Source organism: Castor canadensis, chromosome 18, assembly GCF_047511655.1.
Source record: "Castor canadensis chromosome 18, mCasCan1.hap1v2, whole genome shotgun sequence".
In the NCBI taxonomy this organism is placed as follows: Eukaryota; Metazoa; Chordata; class Mammalia; order Rodentia; family Castoridae; genus Castor; species Castor canadensis.
The window spans coordinates 30,146,402-30,153,748 of NC_133403.1; the positions used below are offsets into that span (position 1 = coordinate 30,146,402).

At 35.6% G+C, this 7,347-nt stretch overlaps 1 protein-coding gene and 1 pseudogene across 12 annotated transcripts in view; one reads left to right on the forward strand and one right to left on the reverse strand.

Moving 5' to 3' along the window:
• The window catches only part of LOC109676735 (doublecortin domain-containing protein 1-like), a 1,027,711-nt pseudogene that overhangs the window by 191,053 nt on the left and 829,311 nt on the right, over positions 1 to 7,347 (reverse strand).
• Positions 1 to 7,347, forward strand: part of LOC109677192 (dnaJ homolog subfamily C member 24-like) — a 929,921-nt gene that overhangs the window by 47,847 nt on the left and 874,727 nt on the right. For 6 of the 12 annotated variants that reach the window (XM_074060656.1, XM_074060657.1, XM_074060648.1 and 3 more), the window contains exon 6: positions 454 to 593. The gene's annotated coding sequence lies outside the window, so the exon portion shown is untranslated. Of the gene's footprint in view, positions 1 to 265; positions 7,306 to 7,347 lie in introns of those variants that run through there. The other 6 variants (XM_074060653.1, XM_074060654.1, XM_074060655.1 and 3 more) reach the window with 6 other exon arrangements.

The window sequence follows — 7,347 nt, forward strand, 5'->3', positions numbered from 1 at the left end:
TGGAGGTAGGGAGAACTGTCCTAACATTTTCTTTTAAGAACTACCTAAAATTCTAAGACTGGCATTTTTGCTTTCAGTAAAATAAAGTTTACTGTCAAAGGTCTCAGCTTTCAAAAAGATCTTTTAATCCTATAGTTCCCAAATATTAATTTGTTATACAAGCCCCAAACTAAGGTTATAAGAAATCAAAACAGTGTGACAGGGTCATTAATATCTTCAAAAGAGGTCATTAGGACACTGATGATAATGTGTCTCCTTGTCTCAGTAACAGCATAAACAGGGCAGCCGCTCACTCAGCACCATCCTGGGGCCAGTACCAAGACCAGACCTATTAGAGTGCTCATGATGAACCAAATGGTAATTGATTGTGACATCAATTACAAATAATCTCATCATTTTATTGGAGTGGACCTGTCAGAATTCTAATTAAGATCTCTGTTCTACTTTGTACAGGCCATATCTTCAGTGCATTATATTTTGATAATGACCATCAGGAACCAGAAGGACCTATTATAAAATCATCAGTTGAAAATTAATGATGGTGATCTACTAAATGAAAAGACCCTCTCTCCACATGTCCTGTGTAATAGCTGGTAAATAAGTTTAAATTTTTCACTCTATGACAATCATATTTAGAACAAAATGCATTGCTTTAAAAAATGTCTTCAGCATGAGAGATTTGCTTACTGATATCTGGATCATATAAATTTAAAAATTACTCTTTGGCACAGTCTTTAAAATTGCTCTTTTAAAGTTTTGATTATATAGTTTTTGTTAACCAAAAAAGTTGAATTATTGGCCAACCCAAATAATCTACTGGGAAGGAATTTAGTTTGACTGTAGTCAACAAAATTCAATAGGAGAGACTGCTTGACTGTAGTCAACAAAATTCAGTAGGAGAGACTGCAGTTTTTTATTTCATTTTTCAGAAGAGATTATAATTCTGAAATGTCTTGCATCATGTAGAAATATTTTCCGAAAACCCTCTTTGCATTTGGATCCACTTAAATGTCTATTTTGTAGGAAAAGAATGTAAGTTTGCTAAAAGAAAATCAATATAACACTATTTATTTTTATTAATGAAACCAATGATAGGTCTTCAGGCCAACAGCCAGGCTGTTTCCTATTCATGTAATAAAATGGACAGTGCAGTGAAACACAAGACTGCTCAAGTAGAAAAACGAGTGTCTCAGGTCATACAAAAATGAACAAGACAGTGGACTTGAAAAGCAGTGTGTAATTAACAAATTCTGAAGTGTTACTTTTATAAGGTGAAGATCTTGTTTTAAGTTTTCAGTTTCTCAAAATACCTTTGTTCCTAAGTTCTAAAAATAGGTAATATGTATGACTTAGTACGGGATACCAGAAAAAGCAAAAGCAAAACATTCTACAGACTAATAAGGCAACATACTTACAATATAGGGAGATCTCTGTCCATCACACTGAGCATAAGCCAAGACCCATGGTTTATACATTGCATCTCTCCATCAAGTTTCCCCTAAACTTGCCTGCCTAGATACCAGATTCTCTGTTTAGAACTTTCACCATATAAAGTCAGCCTTGCTGGGGTCCTGTTTTGTGACATCTTTTTATGTGCCTAGCTGTTGTGTAACTCTACTATTTTATGATATAATGAGCCAGCAGACAGTAATGTCATGTTTTTTGGGGGCAAGTTTTACTTTTATTATCATTGTTACTAGATTTTTACCAATCTGATTATAAAAAAATGGTACCTTTGTGTTTTTGCTTTTGTTTTAGTTTGAGTGAGGCTGAATGAATATCTTGTGTTTAAAAGCCTACATATATGGTCTGTTTTCTGTAATCTCTCCATGTCTTGCCATCATTAGGTCGGTTAGTCTCCTTCATTTCATAGAAGCTCTTTAAATATTATGGAAATTTGCACTTTGAGATAAGAATGGCAAACATTTATTCCCAGTTTTTCACCTACCAATTTTTGCTTTTCATGATTTCTCAATTTTGAGTCATAGTTAGGCTTTAATACTCTCTTTTTTCTTTTTTTAAACATTTAACTATTCTTTTGGAATATATCCTTACAAATGGTATAGGTTCGAATCTTTTAAATTTTTGTCAATATATGGGGTGGGGTAGCTCAGTGGAAGTGTTCTTGCCTAGCATACATGTAGACACTGTCTTTGGTCTCCAGCAGCACACACACACAAAAAATTGTTAATGTAATTGATACTTCAGTTCTTTAATGGTATTTTCCCCTGCTTTTATTAATCGTGTGGCAGAACAAACTCTCTGCGTTCGTTTTCTGATTAGATTTCATCACACATGAATAGTCTACCTGCTTTGGCAAATAGCAGTCTTCAAGATCTTAATAATTTTCTTATCAAACTGAAAATGTTCTTTACATGATATAGACAGGTTTGAAACACTTGTTGCAAATATTTTTCACAGCCTAGTTTTTTGAAGATTAGGCCAAATAAGAAAACAACACATTTATTTTGTTTTGAGGCTCTGTATAAATACAAGGAAAACTTAGGGACTTTTTTAGCTTTTCTTTTTCTAACCTGTATACTACTTCTTTTTCCTTTTCCTTTTTAAAAATAATTTTAATTCTGTACAGAACTTCAACCACAGTTGTTATTGAAGTATTTGTTGGTGATAAACACCTGTAAGAGAAATTCTTTTAAAGCACAATGCTTTTGTGGCAGTTTACTTTTTTTTTTAATTAACAAGATACTGAGTGTGGTTCCCTTCTTAGGGCGCCTTCTTAGGATTTACCATGAGAAGTAAATTCTGAGCAGCTACCTTTTATTCAGAAAAGAAATTAACAAAATACAATGATGGAAGTATCTTAGTGGTAATAAAATTAACAAATATAGAAAGGAATCTTCTAAAAGAAACCCAGAACCTATCTCACTAGGAGCCTCTGGAGGAATATGACCACGGCCTTCTATATCTAGTCCTTGATTGCAAAGGGTAAAACAAAAGAGAGGAATAGTAAAGAAAACCAGTACCCACATGTGGAGTTTTGTGTAATTTCACTTGATCTTTCAAATAACCAGTTAAATACTGTTATGGATGTCCCATGGAAGAAGATATAGGTGCAAATACGTGCCATGCTAGCTCCTCCTTACCTGAAACATGCATCGTTTATAGTAAAGGATAGTCTCTACAGCTCAGACTTAATATTTCACATGAAGCATACAAATCAGGAAACGTCATTTTCTAAGAGAAGCAAACTTCTCTTAGAAATGAGAAAACCTCTGACTGGATCTCTGAAAGTCAGTCATCCTTGCAGACTTACGTCTGTCACTGAGTTTACTAGTAAAAAATTCATCGTGTTTGAAATTATTCTACTGTAGAAGTATATGACTTTTTGGTATGGGGAAAAATGGTGTATACTTTATTTCATTTTAAAAAGCAATTTCAAAGAGGTATATTTTTATATATAGTAAAAGTTTAGGATTCATTTTAAGTGCTGAAAATATTTAAGTTTCAAAAAATATATAGACCCATGTAACCACAACAACAATGAGCACACAAAATACTTCTATCATTTCTGAGCTGGTCATGCTTCTAATTCCAGCTATCAGGAAGATCACAGTTCAAGACCAGCCCAGGTAAAACATTCACAAGATCCCATTTCAACCTATAGCCTGGTGTGATGACACACTTATCGTCCCAGCTAATGAGAAGCATAAATAGGAGGATCTCAGTGTTTTCAGACTGGGCAGAAAACATAAGACCCTACCCCCTTGCCACCCACCCCCCCAAAAAAAATCTAAAGCAAAAAGGTCTGAGGGGTGTGGCTCAAGTGGTGGAGCCCCTGCCTAGCAAGCATAAGACCCTGTGTTCAACTCACAGTACTGACAAAGAAAAAAAGCTGCCTCCTGTTCCTCTGTAGTTAACTTCTGACCTCAATACCTGGGTCTACATAGCCACTTTCTGTTACTAGAGTCTAGTTTTCTAGTTTTGAATGTTCTTAATTTCATTAAATGGAATTGCAAAATACTTATTTTGTGTCTGGATTCTTTCACTAATAAATATTTTATACCTAATCTATGTTTTATGTATCAATCATTTGTTCCTTTTTTACTGCTATATAGTGTTCTGCTGTAAACCACAATGTTTATCCATGAACCTATTCACGAATATTTGGTGATTTGTAGATTGGAGCTATGATAAATAAAGCACTGTGGGCATTCATACACAAGTCTGTTTCTTTGCAGTAAATCCATAAGGGGATGGAGTGGCTGAGTGGCTCAGGTGATAGAGCACCTGCAGTAGCAAGTGTGAAGCTCTGAGTTCAAACCTGTGTACTGAAGAAAGGGAAACAATATACTTAAAAATACCTACAAGTATAATTTCTGGGTTGTCATTAAATGTGTTTTTAACCTTAAAGGAAGCTACCAAAGTTTTCCAAAGTTATACTATTTTATACTTCCAACAGCAGAGTATGGTTGTGTCTGTTGCTCCGTAGCACTTGGTATTAATTTTTTTTTTTTTTTAGTTAACACAGTATTTGAGGAACTTAAAAACAAAAACAAGCTGGGGATGTGGCTCAGTGGTAGAGCACTTGCCTAGTATGTCTGAAGTCCTGGGTTTGATCCCAAGCACTACAAAAAGAAAAAAAAGAAATTAAGCCATGTGTTTCTTGTGTATTCATCCACGTTTAGCATGCTAGTGTTCTTTGCTGTTGTAAGTTTGTATTTCCATGTCCTAGCTTTGTCCTTCAGTTTGAGAACGTCTTTTAACAAGTCCTATAGTATTAACTACTAACAACTTTTAGGCTTTCTTAAAAGTTCTCTCAAGTTTTTGCTTAAAAATATCTTTATTTCCCCATTTTTGAAAGACATTTTGCTATGTGTAGAGTCTCAATTGAGTGTATTCCTTCCCCTCCCCAACATTTCACTGTCTTCTAATTCTCTTTATGATGAGAGGTCAGCAAAAATTCTTTGTTCTCACATTGCGCTTCATGAGTCTTTTCTCTATTTGTTTTCTCTTTATCAGCAGCTCTTTGCAATTTGATTATTTTCCTCAAATTTATTTTATCTGAACTTCTTGGGTGTCTGGTTTACAGTTTTGACCAAATTTTGGGGGAAAAAAATATAGATTGCCTTCTTTTTCACTCATTATCCTGGAACATCTATACCATGTATGTTAGTCTGTTTAATACTGTCGTATAGATTACTAAACCTATTCAGTTTTTCCTAGACATTTTCCTTCAATTTGTATGTTTTTTATTGCTATGTCTTCAAAATCACTGACCTTTTCTTTTGCAGTTTCTACTGCTGTAAAGACCATCTAATACATTTTCAAACTATAGAAACGGTATTTGGTTCTTTGTTACATTTACAGTTTCTTTGTTGTGTTCACTTTTCCCCCTAGATCTTTGAAAATATTTTAAAATGGTATTTTAGAGTGCTTATCCATTAATTCTATCATCTCTGTCATACTGGGCCTATTTAACTGATTTACTTTTTTTTGGCAGTACTGGGGTTTTGAACTTGGGGCCTTGTGCTTGCAAAGCAGGCACTCTACCATTGAGCCATGCCCCCAACCTATTTTGCTCTGGTTATTTTTGATATAAGATCTTGCATTTATGCCTAAGCCAGCCTTATCCACGATACTCCTATTTATACTTCTTGAGTAGCTAGGATGACAGGCATGTGCCACCATGCACTGCTTTTTTTATTGGTTGAGATAGGGTCTCCCTAACTGTTTGCAGCAGATGGGCTTGATCCATGATCCTCCTGGTCTCTGTATTCTGAGTAGTTAAGATAACGGGTAATCAGCTGCTTCACCCAGCTAGTTGATTTATTTCTTATTATGGGTTGCATTTTCCTGCTTTGCATAGCTAGTAATTTGTGATTTATCTAGCTATTCATTTGTTGACTGGATTTTATTGCCTGTCCTTGGAGAGTATTGAATCTGGAATGGGGTGTTTGGTTTGGTACAGATCAGTTTATTCCTTTCAAACCTTGTTTTCAGGTTGTTAGGTTGAGTCAAAGAGCACAATCCTGCCGGTGTTCCTAGTTTTGTTTTGCAGTACTGGGTCTTGAACTCAGGACCTACACCTTGATCCGCTCCACCAGCCCTTTACTGTAAAGGGTTTTTTCGAGATAGGGTCTCATGAACTATTTGCCCAGGCCAGCTTTGAACCATGAGCCTCCTGAACTCTGCCTCCTGAGTAGCTAGGATTATAGGAGTGAACCACTGGCACCTGACTAGTTGTTTTTTTGTTTGGTTGGGACTGGAGTTTGAACTCAGGGCCTTGTGCTTGCAAAGCAGGAGCTCTACCACTTGAACCACATCTCCAGTCTGTTTTGCTCTGGTTATTTTGGAGATAGATAGGGTCTTGTGAACTATTTGCCTGGGCTGGCCTTGAACTGGGAGCCTCCCAAGTAGGTAGGATTACAGACCACTTAGTGCCCAGGTCTAGTTAAAGCAGGAGGGCAAGTCCATTACCAGCTACTCCATCATTACCAGAAGCAGCTAAAGCCTTTTAAAGCATACTTGATAACAACATAAAGAGAATCATTTTGGTGAGAACTAAAAGTTTTGATGTAAGGTGTGCTTTGCCATCTGTACCTTGCGTCTCCTTCAGTGACATATCATTGATGATTTTATTTACAAATTTCCTGTCAAGATCTCTAGAAAAGGCTTGCCAAACCGAGTATGCAACCATGAACTGGTAAGAAGTTCATATGGAAATATCTGCATCTCAGAATTGGCAACTTAGTGCAAATATTCTTCACTAGGTAAGGCTAAATGAAATACATTTCTTTTACATAAAAATACACAGATGATTGAAACACAAAACAAACTGAAAGATTTCTGATAGTCAATTTAAATAAGCTGTAGAACAATATATAAATGTAAAACAACTTGCTCAAATATTTTTAAATCTACATATTTATAATACAATGTATATTATTTAGATAAAGTGTTTACACACAAAAATACTTTAACTTTTTTCAGTGATACTTTTTAAAATGTTTATTTGTTTATTTAGAGGCAGGTTTCTCCTTATGTAGTCCAGGCTGGCCTTGAAACCATGATCTTCCTTCCTGCCTCAGCCTCTCCAGTGCTAGGATAAGAGGTATGCACCACCATGCTTGGCCTGATGGTTGTATCTTTTAAAAAGGAACACTGTCTATTACAATAAAAACTAGAAAGGGCTTTGTTGAATTAAAAAATGTTTTTCTTCTTTTTTTTTTTTTGGTCTCTAGTACTGTAAAAAGAGAGGTAACTTCCAATCCATACAGAGGCTCTGCCTCTTTGAATAATACAAGCAAATGTTACCAGTACTGTAACCCCTCCCCCGCCCCGCCCATCTCTAAATGACTATAATAGTAGTCTAGCAGAGAGATCTCA